General features: G+C 44.6%; 1 protein-coding gene across 1 annotated transcript in view; it reads right to left on the bottom strand.

Annotated features, from left to right (window-relative positions):
* The window catches only part of MIXL1 (Mix paired-like homeobox), a 40,407-nt gene that overhangs the window by 20,162 nt on the left and 3,196 nt on the right, over window positions 1-17,049 (bottom strand). The window lies entirely within an intron of this gene.

The raw sequence follows: 17,049 nt of genomic DNA, 5'->3' as shown, positions 1-17,049 counted from the left end.
ACCAAATAACTTACCCAAAACCTGGTTACCCAAGTTGTTTGGTGGCCAAGCCTGGACTCAAATCCAGGTCTGCCTGATACCACAGTCTAACCTCCTCACCACGGCAACCCTCCAAAGCTCCATCACTCACTTCTTCAACTCCAGCACATTCATAACCTCCCAACTTAGCAACACACAGTCTCGTGTCATTCCTGGAGCTGTGTTTGTGGATGGTTGGCTTCCTGAAGACAGGGCCGTGACTCGCCCTTCTCTCCTCCCCTCAGCACACACTGAACACAGAAGAGGTGCACAGGGAATACGTATTGCTGGTCACTTGATCTCTCCACATCTGATCTGATAAACCAGCACCAACAGAGGATTGCCTGGGTGAATTATGGTACATCCATAAGACAGAATGCTGTGCAACTAGGCCGGGCGCAGTGGCTCACGCCTGTAATCCCAGCACTTTGGGAGGCCGAGACGGGCGGATCACGAGGTCAGGAGATCGAGACCATCCTGGCTAACATGGTGAAACCCCGTCTCTCCTAAAAATACAAAACATTAGCTGGGCGTGGTGGCAGGCGCCTGTAGTCCCAGCTACTCGGGAGGCTGAGGCAGGAGAATGGCGTGAACCCACAAGGCGGAGCTTGCAGTGAGCCGAGGTCGCACCACTGCACTCTAGCCTGGGTGAAAGAGCGAGACTCCGTCTCAAAAAAAAAAAAAAAAAAAAGAATGCTGTGCAACTATGCAACTATTAAAAATTGTGTTGTGGCCAAGCACGGTGGTCCACGCCTGTAATCCTAGCACTTTGGGAGGCTAGGTGGGCAGATTGCTTGTGGCCAGGAGTTCCAGACCAGTCTGGGCAACATGGAGAAACCCCATCTCTACAAAAAATACAAAAACTTAGCCAGGCGTGGTGGCGGGCACCTGTAATCCCAGCTACTCCAGAGGCTGAGGCAGGAGAATTGCTTGAACCTGGCAGACGGAGGCTGCAGTGAGCTGAGACTGCAGCGCTGTACTCCATCCTGGACAACAAGAGTGAAATTCCGTCTCAAAAAAAAAACAAACAACAAAAACAAGTAACACTGAGTCATTTTTTTCTTTAACATGACCCAGCACAGCCACCTTCTGGGACATGGCCTCTCTGCCCTTTCCCGGGTGTGCCTGGGAGACTCCTGCCTGGGTGAGCTCATCAGGCCTGTGTGCTGTGCCCTCAACCACTCAAGGTTCCTGAGGGTGTCTCCTTGCTGGTAACTAAACTGGGGTGCATTGATTCAAAGGAAACCTAGACCCCAACAGAAAAAATCTGTGGCTCTAAATGTAATAGCATAGAAAGAGGTCCCTCAAGATGTTGTGAAATGGAAAAAGCAAACTGCCCAACAGGATGTATACTAAAAGCACATCTATATGATTTTAAAAAGGATCTATTCTGTCTATACATGTATATGTTTGCATATGTATAGAAAAAAATATCAGGGAAGGACACATAAGAAGCTAAATTCTGGGACAGGCATGATGTCTCATGCCTGTAATCTCAACATCTTGGGAGGCCAAGGTGTGAGGATCCCTTGAGCCCAAGAGTTCAAGACCAGCCTAGGCAACATTGGGAGACCCTGTCTCTACAAAAAAAATTTTTTTTTTATTAGCCAGGTGTGGTGGCACACTCCTGTAGTCCCAACTACTGGGGAGGCTGAGGCAGGAGGATTGCTTGAGCCTGGGAGGTTGAGGTGGCAGTGAGCCATGATTATGCCTGGGTGACAGAACAAGACCCTGCCTTGAAAAATAAATAAATAAATAAATAAATAAATAAATAAATAAGTAGAAACTCAATCCTGGGAAGTGGGACTGGGAAGTTACGGTAGGGAAGAGGAATTTTACTTTTCACTCTTATACCCTTCAGTGTTGTGTTAATCTTTTATTTTTTTTTCCACAAATATCTATTATTTTGTGATAATTAAAAAGTAAATATATTATTAGAAAATAAGTTAATAAGAAATAAAAGATTTTTTTTTTTTTTTGAGATGGAGTCTCGCTCTGTCACCCAGGCTGGAGTGTAGTGGCGTGACCTCGGCTCACTGCAACCTCTGCCTCCCAGGCTCAAGCGATCCTCTCACCTCAGCCTCTTGAGTAGCTGGAGCTACAGACATGAACCACCTTAGCTGGCTAATTTTTTTTTTTTTTTTTTTTTTTGGTAAAGACAAGGTTTCACTATGTTGCCCAAGCTGGTTTCGAACTCCTGAGTTCAAGTGATCCTCCTTCCAACCTTCCAACATGCTGGGATTACAGGCGTGAGACACCAAGCCTGACTAGATATTTCTTTATTAATTATTAATAGTAATCATTAATATTTATATGATTATATTATTTGATTATAGTTGTAGAATATATTTATATTTTATATTTATTAAAATACATGACATATTAAAATATATTAAGTATAAAATATATTAAGTATAATATTAAGGATTAATAAATAAATTACATAAGGAATAAAAATTATATAAGAAAATATTGCCTTATCCCCTGCCTGTCTGCCTTTTGACTGATGTGTGCTGTATGTACTATCAGCCTCTCACCTGTTCTGCACCCAATACAACAGCCACCATAATCCTGCTTCCCAGACAATTTAAAAAGTTGTTTTAGGCCGGGCGCGGTGGCTCAAACCTGTAATCCCAGCACTTCGGGAGGCTGAGGCGGGCGGATCACAAGGTCAGGAAATCGAGACCATCCTGGCTAACACGGTGAAACCCCGTCTCTACTAAAAATACAAAAAATTAGCCGGGTGTGTTGGCGGGTGCCTGTAGTCCCAGCTACTCGGGAGGCTGAGGCAGGAGAATGGTGTGAACCCAGGAGGCGGAGCTTGCAGTGAGCCGAGATTGCGCCACTGCACTCCAGCCTGGGGGACAGAGAAAGACTCCGTCTCAAAAAAAAAAAAAAAAAAAAAAAAAAAAGAAGTTGTTTTGTTTTAAATAGATGTAGCCAGACACACATGCCCGTGTCATGAGGCAGAGCATGGCTGGCCTGCTCTCTTGGTACTTATTATAAGGTCCTTCTTACTGGGGGTTTTATTTGATTATCACCTTTATGTCTGTTCCAGCCAGAATCCTGCTGTGTGAACACCTGGGAATCCATCACCCTATCCCCTGCTCTGGGGTTTGCACACCACATTTTCCTGGGTGTTAGGACTTCCTGGTGCTTGAAGATATGCAGTGAGACAGGGCTGCTTCTGACTTTTCAGAGTTCCTGCCTCTGACGCCTCGCATAGCAGCCCCTGGACCCAGTGTTCTCAACAGTGGGGGATCTCTCCTCAGAGGAGAAAAGGCTCAGGCCTGGAGAGGATGGGCCTGGTGATTGCTGGGTGGGGCATGGGATGCCAGATGTCCTGCAACGCACAGGTCAGTTCACTCAACATCCCTCGTCCCTGGACAGTTATGGCGACAAAAACACAATCTATAATTATCTGAGCCTAGAACCTGAGTTTTTACAAATAAACACAGTGAATTTTGTGCATGGTTTTAACATATGCTAAATTTTTCAAGAAAGTATCTACTATAGAAACTAATTTGTTTCTCAAGGGTTGTTTGAAATTTAAAAGATCACATCACCCACAGAGAAGCTGGTATCCATCTGCATTTGCAGCAGATGTATTCAGGGTGGTTCCATGGATAGGTTCAAACCTCTGACCACTTCATGATCATCCTAGGAGTCATGTACAAACATTCACAGTTTTGTTATTAGTCACTTTCCCCGTATGTCTCCTTTATATTACAATTAGGACATTTACAAATTCATTGGGTAGATATGTTGCTTTATCTATGAATTTCTTTCACATGGTAAAAGGGATATTAGAAACTGTCTGTTTAACAAAAAGGCTTTGGGTCTGATAGGGCTGAGATCCATGGCGCTCAGGCCTCAGGGTACATTAGAACAGAGACCACCCCAATCGTCCTGCACCAGGAATATATGGTAGGTGCTCAATTAATGTTTGTTAAATGAATAACTTCACTAGGAAAATCTTTCCAAGAAATTAGCACCAGCCCTTTGTTCTGTCCTTTGCAGTAAGTGACCAATACATATTTATTTATTTATTTATTTTTAATTTTTATTTTTTTTAGACAGAATCTCTCTTTGTCACCCAAGCTGAAGTGCAGTGGTGCGATCATGGCTCACTGCAGCCTCAGCTTCCTAGACTCAAGCGATCCTCCCACCTCAGGCTCCTCAGTAGCTGAGACTACAGGCGCATGCCACCACGTCCAGCTCATTTTTTGTATTTTTTGTAGAGATGGAGTTTCGCCATGTTGCCCAGGTTGGTCTTGAATTTCTGGGCTCAAGTGATCCACCCACCTCAGCCTCCCAAAGTGCTAGGATTACAGGTGTGAGCCATTGTACCCAGCTACATAATTTTGAAATGAATGTGTGAGATGGTTGAGCTTTTGGCAGAAGAGGAAAGCTGCAAAAGGTAGGTTTAAGATAACCTTGTCACCTAACCTGCCCTTCAGGGATTGTAGGAACACTAGAGGGGGAGATGCAGTAAATTTAATTCAGGAAATATTCTCTAAAGGGAAATAAAGCTAAAAAGAAATGCTTTTGACCTTTATATTAGATTTATTCATCCATTGAACAAATGTTTGCCCAATATTTACTATGTGTCAGGCACTAGGAGGCATAGCAGCTATGGTAGCAACAGGTGCTGTGGCTCAAAAAAATCCTACGATAGGCTTTGAGAAAAAGATGATTTTTAAAAAATACAAGTATGGGCCAGGTGCGGTGGCCCATGCCTGTAATCCCAGCACATTGGAAGGCTGAGGCGGGTGGATAACCTGAGGTCAGGAGTTCGAGGCCAGCTTGGCCAACATGGTGAAACCCCATCTCTACTAAAAATACAATAATTAGCTGGGTGTGGTGGTGGGCACCTACAGTCCCAGCTACCTGGGAGGCTGAGGCAGGACAATCGCTTGAACCCAGGAGGCGGAGATTGCAGTGAGCCAAGATCGCGCCATTGCACTCCAGCCAGGGCAACAGAGCAAGACTCTGTCTTAAAAAAAAAAAAAGTATGTACACAATAGAAATATTTTTGAAATTAGCCATAATCTTCCTTCCCAGTTAATTCTCAGTGACATTTAAAAAATAATGCATGTGGAAGATTGGAAAATTCAAACAGTACAGAAAGTAGGAAATGAAAGGTTAAATCTTACTCATATATATCCCATATATTTTTATTTTTTAATCTACATACATATTTCAATGCAAAAGAGCCCTACTATATGGCTGGGTATGGTGTCTTATGTCTGTAATCTCAGCACTTTGGGAGGCTGAGTGGGGAGGATCTCTCAAGCCCAGGAGTTGGAGATCAATCTGAGCAACACAGTGAGACCTTGTCTCTACTACAAATTTAAAAATTAGCCAGGCATGGTGGCGCACATCTATGGTCCCAGCTACTCCAAAGGTTGAGGGAGAAGGATTGCTTGAGGCTGGGAGGTCAAGGCTGCAGTGAGCTGTGATTGCACCACTGCATACCAGCCTGGGCGACGGACAGAGACAGAGCCTGTCTCAAAAAAAAAAAAAAAAGGAAAGGAAAGAAAACAAAAGAAAAAAGAACCATACTATAAACATGGTTCTGCACCTTGCTTTTGTAAGTAACATAGTAATATATTTTTGAGATCTTTCCATTTTAGGGCATGCTTGTTAACAACTACTAGAACTCCACTGAATGGATGTACCATAATGTATGTCACTTGTCCCTTATTGATGGGCACTCGCCACTGTCTCTATCCTGTGTACACTTTTGAGAGCTCTCTGCACCCCTCGCCAAGAGACTGGATTTAAATCTTGCTTTCCCCTGGCCAGCCCCAAGCAAAGAGATGGGAGGAGGGCTTTGTTTCTCAAACAGCAACCTCTGCTGGGCCAGGCCAGGAAAGCACCACACTAGGAAATAATGGTGTTAACAGAACTTGTGTTAATAGAAGCTTTCTGGTGGCAGAATTCTATCTTTTTCTTTATATTATTCTGTTAACAAAATTTTCTACAACAAACATGTACTTTTACAGTAAAAAAGAAAAACACCTAGATTTTATGTTGAATAGTTTTCTGGCAGCTGGGAATGCCTTTTCCTTCTTGTGTAGTGTTCCCTTGAGTGGTTTACCTATAGCAGCCTGGATGTGGAGTAGGAGCTGGGATTTCTGCCTGTGTTCTGGCATCTGGTGACAGGATCTTTCTTATGCCCTTGTTGACTCAGGACTCTGGGAGGGTTTTATAAAAATAGCAATAATTAAATAGCTGACACTTATGGAGAATTAACTGTGTCAGTCACTATTCTAAGTGTGGTTATATGTGTTAACATACACGACATCCTGATTAGGTACTATTACTATTGTTCCATTTTGCAGACGTAGCAACTGAGGCATGGAGTGGTTATGCAACATGCCCAAGATCACACAACTAGGATAGTGTATAACTGGCTCCAAAATTGTACAAACCAGCTCTAGAGTCTACTCTGCTTAGCACCACCCTCTCTCACCTCTCTGTTGAGTAATGTTCTGTTATTATAGATCTCCCTGACCCTTTGTTTCCTCACCCATAAACATCTACTTCAAGAAAAATTTGAGAAATAAGACCAAATAGATAAAGAGTGTAGGGCATAGTATATGTGAAATACATTAACTTTGGGAGGCCAAGTTGGGAGGATCGCTTGAGCCCAGAAGTTGGAGACCAGTCTGGGCAACATAGGGAGACCCCACCACTACAAAAAAAATTTAAAATTTTTCTGAGTATGGTGGCACATGCCTGTGGTCCCAGCTTCTTGGGAAGCTGAGGCAGGAAGATGGCTTGAACCCAGGAGATGGCGGCTGCAGTAAGCTGTGATAGTGCCACTGCACTCCAGCCTGAACAATAAAACAAGACCCTGTTGAAGGAGAGGGAGAAGAAGGAGAAGAAGGAGGAGAAGAAGGAGAGAAGGAGAAGAAGGAGAAGGAGGAGGAAGAGGAAGAGGAAGAAGAAGAAGAAGAAGAGGAAGAAGAGGAGGAGGAGGAAAGAAAAGAAATAAAAAGAGGAAGGTGAAGAGGAAGCAGGAGAAAGAGGAAGAGGAGAAGAAAGAAGAAAGCAGAAGAAGAAAAAATAAAAAAAGAAAAAATCAACCGTTATTAATATCCTGGAAGATCCCACTGAGGGGGATGGGGGTTTGGGAGGTGCACTGTATATGGACCTTGGTCTTCCAAGGATATTCCCTTGAGAAATGCTCTTGATCAGATCTGTGGAGGGAAAATGATGGATTTCACTCCATATGTGAGCAAGATGCATGAGGCAAAGACCAGCCAGGGCTGGAGGCACTGCTAGACCTTCAGGATGGGATTTGGACACACATCAGGTTCTAGAGGAATGAAATCATGTCTATGCAAAGATTTGTATCTAAATGTTCATAGCAGTTTAATTTGTATTAGCCCAGAATTTGAAGAAATCCAAAAGTCTATCTACAGGTAAATAGATAATATGCATCCTATGCACGTTGCTTAACCTCTGTAATTTATTTATTTATTTATTATTTATTTATTTTGAGACAGAGTCTCGCTCTGTCTTCCAGGCTGGAGTGCAGTGGCACGATCTCTGCTCACTGCAAGCTCCGCCTCCCGGGTTCCCACCATTCTCCTGCCTCAGCCTCCCGAGCAGCTGGGACTACAGGCGCCTGCCACCACGCCCGGCTAATTTTTTTTTTTTTTTTTTGTATTTTTTTAGTAGAGATGGGGTTTCATTGTGTTAGCCAGGATGGTCCCGATCTCCTGACCTCGTGATCTGCCCACCTCAGCCTCCCAAAGTGCTGGGATTACAGGCGTGAGCCACCGCACCCAGCCACCTCTGTAATTTAGTTTCCTTTTTTTTTTTTTTTTGGTACAGACAAGATTTCACTATGTTGCCCAAGCTGGTCTCGAACTCTTGGCCTCAAGCCATGATCCATCTCAGAACCCCAAGTGCTGAGATTACAGGTGTGAGCCACCTTGCCTGGATAGTTTCCTAATTTTTCTTTTATGTTTTAATCGAACTGAACCTGGAATTTCCTTATTTTTAAATGGGGACAAGCCGGGCACGGTGGCTCATGCCTGTAATCCCAACACTTTGGGAAGCCGAGGCAGGCAGATCACCAAAGGTCAGGAGTTCGAGACCAGCCTGGCCAACGCAGTGAAACCTCATCTCTACTAAAAAAATACAAAAATTAGCCGGGCGTGGTGGCAGACACCTGTAATCCCAGCTACTTGGGAGGTTGAGGCAGGAGAATCGCTTGAACCTGGGAGATGGAGGTTGCAGTGAGCCAAGACTACGCCACTGCACTCCAGGCTGGGTGACACAGCAAGACTCCATCTCAAAATAAATAAATAGGGACAATGATTCTTCAACAGCTATTGTAAGATAACATGAGAATGTATATAAAGAGTTTAGCCTAGCTCCTGGCACTTTTGAGGCGTTTGGTAGCTATTACTGGCACTCCTTAATGGTCAGCTCTAATAGTTAGAAAGCTATTGAGATGACATTGGTCCCCTATAACTTCCTGGTGTTGCCATGCCAGGAATTCTGCATACTGTTTCAGTTGTTTCAAACTTTTTTTTTTTTTTGAAATGGAGTCTTGCTCTGTTGCCCAGGCTGGAGTGCAGTGGCATGATCTCAGCCCACTGCAACCTCCACTTCCTGGGTTCAAGTGATTCTCCTGCCTCAGCCTCCCTAGTAGCTGGGATTGCAGGCGCATGCCATCATGCCCAGCTAATTTTTGTAATTTTTTTAGTAGAGATGGGGTTTTGCCGTGTTGGCCACAGTGGTCTTGAACTCCTGACCTTAAATGATCCACCTGCCTCGGCCTCCTAAAGTGCTGGGATTACAGGTGTGAGCCCCCGTGCCCAGCCTGTTCAGCAAACACTGATTGGGCATCTCCTGTGTGCCAGGAATTGGGCCAGGTCTGTGAGCACAACTGAATATAAAAGAAGACCAGCTTCTGTTTACATGAGAGTCACTGGGATAACGACAGTCATCATGGATTCCTTGACATATCTCATTCTTAGGTTCACCTCCTTCTCCCAGATCCTTTTACTGCACCTCTCACATCTTTTTGTTTGTTGATTTTAATCAAGTCTCGAAAATACCCCTCCTCCAGGAAGCCTTCGCAAACTGCACTAAGCAATTATTATGGCCCCTTTCTGATCATCCTTTCAGCACTTGGGGACCCAGTTCCCACTGTTCCTATTTGTTTGCACTTTCCAATTTTATTTTCTTTTTTGAGATGGAGTCTCACTCTGTTGCCCAGGCTAGAGTATAGTGGCACAATCTTGGCTCACTGCAGCCTCCACCTCCTGGGTTCAAGCAATTCTCCTGCCTCGGCCTCCTGAGTAGCTGCAATTACAGGTGTGTGCCACCCCAATTAGCTAATTTTGTATTTTTAGTAGAGGTGGGGTTTCACTGTGTTGCCCAGGCTGGTCTGAAACTCCTGACCTCAAGTGATCTGCCTGCCTTGGCCTCCCAAAGTGCTGGGATTACAGGTGTGAGCCACCGTGCCTGGCCTATTATATTATTATTGCTAGTATTATTTAACTTCGTGACACAGCTCTGTACTCATTTTTCTTCCATTTTTTGACTGCATACTCTTTGGTCTCCATATGACAAGTTCATAATTTGTCTATAGAGAGAATAGAAAGATAATTCAGTCTTTCCTCCAGCACAGCTGACTCCACTTTGGCTTTTTTATTGATTATTTAGAAAAGTTTCATTCTCCACAGTATACTGCCTGGGGCAGACCTGCCCAGAGCCCCAGGTTTGCCCCCAGCTCTGCAGCTCCCAGGCAGGGACTCAGCAGCCTCCTCTTCCCAGCCCATCTCTCTGCCAGCCCCATAAGCACTGAGCGGCTGAGGCAGCGCTACCGTCTCCGGCCAGCAGGTGGGGCCGAGGTGCCCAGAAGCTTAAGCCTCGGTCTCTCAGCATCTTTTGAACGAGTCCTTGGAATCAGAGGTCTCCTTTCCCAACTTTTCACATCTTCTTGCTGTAACTGGTGGATATTATTTCATAATAATTATCATCATTATTACTATATGAATGTTAGTTTGCAAGACAAGTGGAGGAACGTTCCCAACATTGTCAATGTTATGGAATTTTGGGAGACTTGTTTTTTAAAAAACAAATTTCTGTAAGTATTTGATTTTTCTTTTTTTGAGACGGAGCCTTGCTCTGTCGCCCAGACTGGAGTGCAGTGGCGTGATCTCGGCTCACTGCAACCTCTGCCTCCCAGGTTCAAGCAATTCTCTTGCCTCAGCCACCCGAGTAGCTGGGACTACAAGCGTGTACCACCACGCCAGGCTAATTTTTGTATTTTTAGTAGAGACAGGGTTTCGCCATGTTGGCCAGGCTGGTCTCAAACTCCTGACCTCAAGTGATCTGCCCACTGGTATTTGATTTTTTTTTGTTAGAATCATCTTTACTTTTGAATATGAAAAAAATATGTATAATTTCATAATGGACAGTGGCCCTTAAGAGTGTTTTGGGGCTGTGCACAGTTGCTCATGCCTGTAATCCCAGTGCTTTAGGAGTCCAAGGTGGGTGGATTGCTTGAGCCCAGGAGTTTGAGCCCAGCCTGGGCGACATAGCAAAATCCTATCTCTACAAAAAATACAAAAAAATTTAGCCAGGCATGTATGCCTGTGATCCCAGTTACTTAGGAGGCTGAGGTGGGAGAATCACCTGAGCCCAGGGAGGTCGAGGCTGCAATGAGCTGTGATTGCACCACTGTACTCCAGCCTGGGCAACAGAATGAGACCTTGTCTCAAAAAAAAAAAAAAAAAAAAAGTGTTGTGGACATGAAGGCCAGAGAGAAATGACAATAGCGACTATAAAAACCATCTTATCTATTTATCATTTTAAAGTTTCTAGAGCACTTTCACAGAGATAAGTCAACTTAGACCTATCAACATCACATGATGAAACCAGGGCAGAAACAGTCTCTACTTTTTACAGATAAAGAGACAGAGGTCCAAAAAGTGGGTCTCAGATTGCCACAGTTAAATGTGATGGACTCCCATTCCCTCACCTACTCTGGTTGGCTCTGCTGGCTCTATTGACTGTGCTGCTGATCTCCTCTTTCTTGTCATCTCCCTACCCTGCTCCTCTTCCGAATCTCATTATTTTCACCTGGACTGTAAGGGGAGCCTCCATTCTGAGCTCCCTGCTGCCAGCCTCTCCTGCAGCCTCTCCTTCATGACATTCCCTTGCATAAAATCTTTCACTGGTTCCCCACCACCTACAGGACCACCGCAGGCCAATCTTTCTAGGCCCTGCACACCTGGCCCCCTGCCGGCCTCCCCAGGCTCATCTCCTGTCTCTCTACCCTTGCAGTAAATGCTCCAGTCAGGGGTAACTAAACATGCCAGGCTCTCTTAGCCCTCAGGGCATTAGCAGATGGTATTCCTTCTGCCTATCCAATTGTTTCCACATCCTTCAGATGTAAAGGAGCACATGGACCAATCAGATAATTCTATCCTCTGTGGAAGCCATCCGCAAACCTTCCAGACAGTGTGCATTCCTCTTTCTTCTATCTTAGGGAGTCATGAATGCCTACAGTGGTGCTGTAGACAGAATGTTTACCTCTTCCTAAAATGTGTATGTTGAAACCTAATCCCCAATGTGTTGGTATAGGAGGTGGGGCCCTTCGGAGGTTATTAGGTCATGAGCCCTCATGAATGGGATTAGAGCCCTTATAAAAGAGACCCCAGGCCAGGTATGGTGGCTCACACCTGCAATCCCAACACTTTGGGAGGCTGAGGCAGGTGGATTACTTGAGTCCAGGAGTTCAAGACGAGCTTGAGAAACCCCACCTCTACAAAAAAATACAAAAATTAGTCAGGTGTGGTGGAGTGTGTCTGTAGTCTCAGCTAACTGGGAGGTTGAGGTGGGAGGATCACCTGAGCCTGGGAGGTGGAGCTTGCAGTGAGATCGCACCACTGTACTCAAGCCCGGGTGACAGAGTGAGACCCTGTCTCAAAAATAAAATAAAAGAGACCCCAGAGAGCTCCCTTGTCCCTTCTACCATGTGAGGACTCAGCCAGAGGATGGCCATCTATAAACTAGGAAGCGGGACTTCACCAGACACTGAATCTGCTGGAGCCTTGGTCTGGGACTTCTCAGCCTCTAGAATGGTGAGCAATAAGTTTCTGTTGTTTTTAAGCTACCCAGTAAATGGTATTTTATTACAGCAATTCAAGCAGACTAAGACAGTGGTCAGGCAAGTAACAATATAAATTGATAGAGAGCTGTATAAGATGATAAACAGATTTTTTTTTTTGAGACAGAGTTTTGCTCTTGTCGCCCAGGTTGGAATGCAGTAGCGCGATCTCAGCTCACTCCAACCCCTGCCTCCCACATTCAAGTGATTCTCCTGCCTCAGCATCCCGAGTAGCTGGGACTACAGGCACACACCACCACGCCTGGCTAATTTTTATATTTTTAGTAGAGACAGGGTTTCGCCATGTTGGCCAGGCTGGTCTCGAACTCCTGACCTCAGGTGATCCGCCCACCTTGGCCTCCCAAAGTGCTGGATTATAGGCATGAGCCACTGCACCTAGCTGATAAACTAATTTTTATCATTTTCTACAAAACCAAATATAGGTCCATGATAGATAGCATGGACAGTGTCTGTCACCATGGGCTGGGGGACTGTTGAGAACTTGAGAGCACATGTCTCTCCTGAAGAAGGCATTCTCTACACAACTCCACCTCATTATTGTCAAGCACCAATGTCAGGCCCACCGTTGCCAGATTTCTTAGTTTTTTAAGGTAAGTCATAAATCTGGATTTTTACATTAAAATTCCAGATCTTAAAATCTAGCAACCAATTCAAATTTAAAGCATTATAGGGGCGAATTCTTCCAAGCCAAATAAAAGATACTAGTGGGTAGGCTTTATCTTGGGAGCCCCGAGTGTGCAAACTCTGTTTTACATTGTAAGAGAACATTGTATATAATAGTGGACAAAATTTACTAAAGGCTCAGTATGTGTCAGGCTAGTCCTTTTTGCTATGTTGCCCAGGCTGGAGTATAGTGGCACGATCATAGTTCACTATAACCTCAAATATCCGCATACCTCAGCCTCCTGAGTAGCTAGGACTACAGGTGTGCACCACCACACCTGGCTAATTTTTAAAATTTTTTGTAAGGACAGGGTCTCACTGTGTTGCCCAGGCTGGTCTCGAACTCCTGGCCTCAAGTGATCCTCCCACCTTGGCCTCCCAAAGTGCTGGGTTTACAGGTGTGAGCCACTGTGCCTAGCCTCAAACAGGTCCTTTTCTATGTGCTTTACATGTACAGTATTCATAGATTCAGTCCTCTCAACAGCCTAAGAGGGGGATAGTATTATTATTCCCATTTTATAAAGGAGGAAACAGAAGTAAAGTAACCGGCTCAAGGTCATGAGTTGGTAAGTAAAATTCCAGCACTGGACGCCTGGCCCTAATTTGGTGCTTTTGCCACAGTCTCACCTACTGGACCATAAACACCTTGGGTGTAGATACCACAGCACTCACCTTTGTATCCTAAAATACCTGGTATATGGCCAGGCATGGTGGCTCATGCCTGTAATCCCAGCACTTTGGGAGGCCAAGGCAGGCAGATCACGAGGTCAAGTTCGAGGCCAGCCTGGCCACGACAGTGAAACCCTGTCTCTACTAAAAATACAAAAATTAGCTGAGCATGGTGGTGTGCACCTATCGTCCCAGCTACTCAGGAGGCTGAGGCAGGAGAATTGCTCGAACCCGGGAGGCGGAGGTTGTGGTGAGCCAAGATCATCCCACTGCACTCCAGCCTGGACAACACAGTGAGGCTCTGTCTCAAAAAATAATAATAATAATAAATAAAATAAAATAAAATACCTGGTATACAAGGCAATCCTTACATGTATGTTGAGCTGAACTGATATTGTACGTAATAGTGTAATTACACCTTCATTCATTCACTCAATAAAACATTCTGAGTGCCTATCATGTTTCCTATCCTGTGCTAGGGACTGTGGAAGTCCAGGGAAATGCCCCTTGCTCTCTAAGTGCTTGCAGTCAAGGAGTACAAAATAATTTTCACTACTAAAGGGTACTGCATTACTAAATAAGACTAACTGCAAAACTTTACCAAGTACTGATTATTAGTTCACCAGAAAAAGCAGGAAACAAAAAGTTGAACTCAGTCCCTGTCTAGTGATCCACGATATTTACAGAAAAGATGAAAATATGTGGAGAAGGCCGGGCGCGGTGGCTCACGCTTGTAATCCCAGCACTTTGGGAGGCCGAGGCGGGCGGATCATGAGGTCAGGAGATCGAGACCACGGTGAAACCCCGTCTCTACTAAAAATACAGAAAAAATTAGCCGGGCGTGGTGGCGGGCGCCTGTAGTCCCAGCTACTCGGAGAGGCTGAGGCAGGAGAATGGCGTGAACCCGGGAGGCAGAGCTTGCAGTGAGCCGAGATTGCGCCACTGCACTCCAGCCTGGACGACAGAGCGAGACTCCGTCTCATAAAAAAAAAAAAAAAAAAAAAAAAAGAAAATATGTGGAGAGAACAAATGGAAAGTCTAAATTTCAGAAAGCATTTCAGAAATGGTAAACACTTCATCTGGAAAATTATTGAATGGAATGGAGCTTAAGAAATTCACACAGCAAAGTTTGCAGATTGGAAAGTAACCTTTTTTTGGCTGGGCGCGGTGGCTCATGCCTGGAATCCCAGCACTTTGGGAGGCCAAGGCAGGCAGATCACCTGAGATCAAGGGTTCGAGACCAGCCTGGGCAACATGGTGAAATCCCATCTCTACTAAAAATACAAAAATTAGCTGGGCATGGTGGTGCCTTCTTTTTTTTTTTTTTTTTTTGAGACGGAGTCTCGCTCTGTCACCCAGGCTGGAGTGCAGTGGTGTGATCTCGGCTCACTGCAAGCTCCGCCTCCTGGGTTCGCGCCATTCTCCTGCCTCAGCCTCCCGAGTAGCTGGGACTACAGGCACCTGCCACCGCGCCCGGCTAATTTTTTGTGTTTTTAGTAGAGACGGGGTTTCACCGTGTTAGCCACAATGGTCTCAATCTCCTGACCCGATGATCCGCCCGCCTCGGCCTCCCAAAGTGCTGGGATTACAGGCGTAAACCACCGCGCCCGGCTGGTGGTGCATTCTTGTAATCCCAGCTACTCAAAAGGCTGAGTCAGGAGAATTGCTTGAACCTGGGAGGAGGAGGTTGCAGTGAGCTGAGATCGCGCCACTGCACTCCGGCCTGGGCAACAGAGTGAGATTCCATCTCAAAAAAAAAGAAAAGTATCTTTTTTTTTTTTAAATGAAAGCAAGTTTATTAAGAAAGTAAAGGAATAAAAGAATGGGTACACCATAGGCAGAACACCCTTTTATAAAAGAACAGACATGGAGAAGATATTTGAAAGGTTTCAAAAATACACCGTTTTGATCAATCTGTGTGCCTCCTCACATACAAAAGACAGGGATACAGAAAAACAAGTAGTTGGCCGGGCACGGTGGCTCACACCTGTAATCCCAGCACTTGGGGAGGCCAAGGCAGGGACATCACGAGGTCAGGAGATTGAGACCATCCTGGCTAACAAGGTGAAACACTGTCTCTACTAAAAATACAAAAAAATTAGCCAGGTGTGGTGGCGGGCGCCTGTAGTCCCAGCTACTTGGAAGACTGAGGCATGAACCCAGGAGGCGGAGCTTGCAGTGAGCTGAGATCGCGCCACTGCACTCCAGCCTGGGTGACACAACAAGACTCCGTCTCAAAAAAAAAAAAGAAAAGAAAAGAAAAACAGATAGTTGCGCTGAACTGTTTATATAAGTTAGATTCTACTGTGACAAGTGCATTATAACAAAGATCTATTGAAAAGTCTTGGGGGAAGGAGGAATTACAAAACAGTAATGGATGTTTGTTATCTTATGGCAATGGTTATACAGGTATATGCCTGTGCCAAAACTCATCATATTGTAAACTTTAATATTTGCAGTTTATTATACAACAATTATACTCAATAAAGCATGGGAAAAACACGTTTCCTAGACTTGCTATTCAAAGTGTGGTCTGTAGACAGCAGCATCGGCATCACCAGAAAGCTTATGAAAAATGTATACTCTCAGGCCTCCCTCTATACCTACTGAGTCAGAATCTGCAGTTTAATAAGACATTCAGGTAAGCCTGTCTGGAACTCATCTCCCACAGTGAACTGTTAAAGGGAAGTTATATTCTCTAATTTTTTAATTTTATTTTTTAGAAACAGGGTCTCATTCTGTTGCCCAGGCTAGAATGCAGTGACACCATCACGGCTTACTGTAGCCTTGACCTCCCAGGCTCAAGTGATCCTTCCACCTCAGTCTCCCAACACATGCCACCATGCCCAGCTAATTTTTTATTTTTTGTAGAGACAGGGTCTTCCTATGCTGCCCAGGCTGTTCTCAAACTCCTGGGCTCAAACAATCCTCCTGCCTCAGCCTCCCAAAGTGCTGGGATTACAGGCATGATGCACTGTGCCAACCCCTAATGTTTTGAGTCATTAAGGGCAACCACCTACACAATTGCCCTTGATGGTTCTATTAGCAAGAGGTTCAGATGTTTGGTCTGGAGGATGTTTGGGTTTTCCAAGCATATTCAATACGTTAAATTACAAAACAATAAAAAAGTCCATATAATTTTTTTTAATGTATGTCTTTTTTTGAGACAGAGTCTCTCTCCATCACCCAGGCTGGAGCACAGTGGTGCGATCTCGGCTCACTGCAACCTCCACCGCTCAGGTTCAAGTAATTCTCCTACCTTAGCCTCCTGAGTAGCTGGGATTACAGGTGCCTACCACCATTCCCGGCTAATTTTTGTATAAAAAGTCCATGTAATTAATTAATTACCATATTTTACCTACCTTCCTAGGTATATTCTATAGGTCTTAATAATTATTGTATACTTTTTTTTAAATAACCTTTTTTTTCTGATTACAAAAGAAATGCTTATTGTGAAAACTTGGAAAACAGAATCCATCATTTCATGAAGAAGGGTTATATTTACCCTACTCATTATCATCCCAACAGTTATT

Source organism: Symphalangus syndactylus, chromosome 19, assembly GCF_028878055.3.
Source record: "Symphalangus syndactylus isolate Jambi chromosome 19, NHGRI_mSymSyn1-v2.1_pri, whole genome shotgun sequence".
Lineage (NCBI taxonomy): Eukaryota > Metazoa > Chordata > Mammalia > Primates > Hylobatidae > Symphalangus > Symphalangus syndactylus.
The sequence above is the reverse complement of the archived record's forward strand: the minus strand, read 5'-3'. Positions and strand labels throughout refer to the sequence as shown.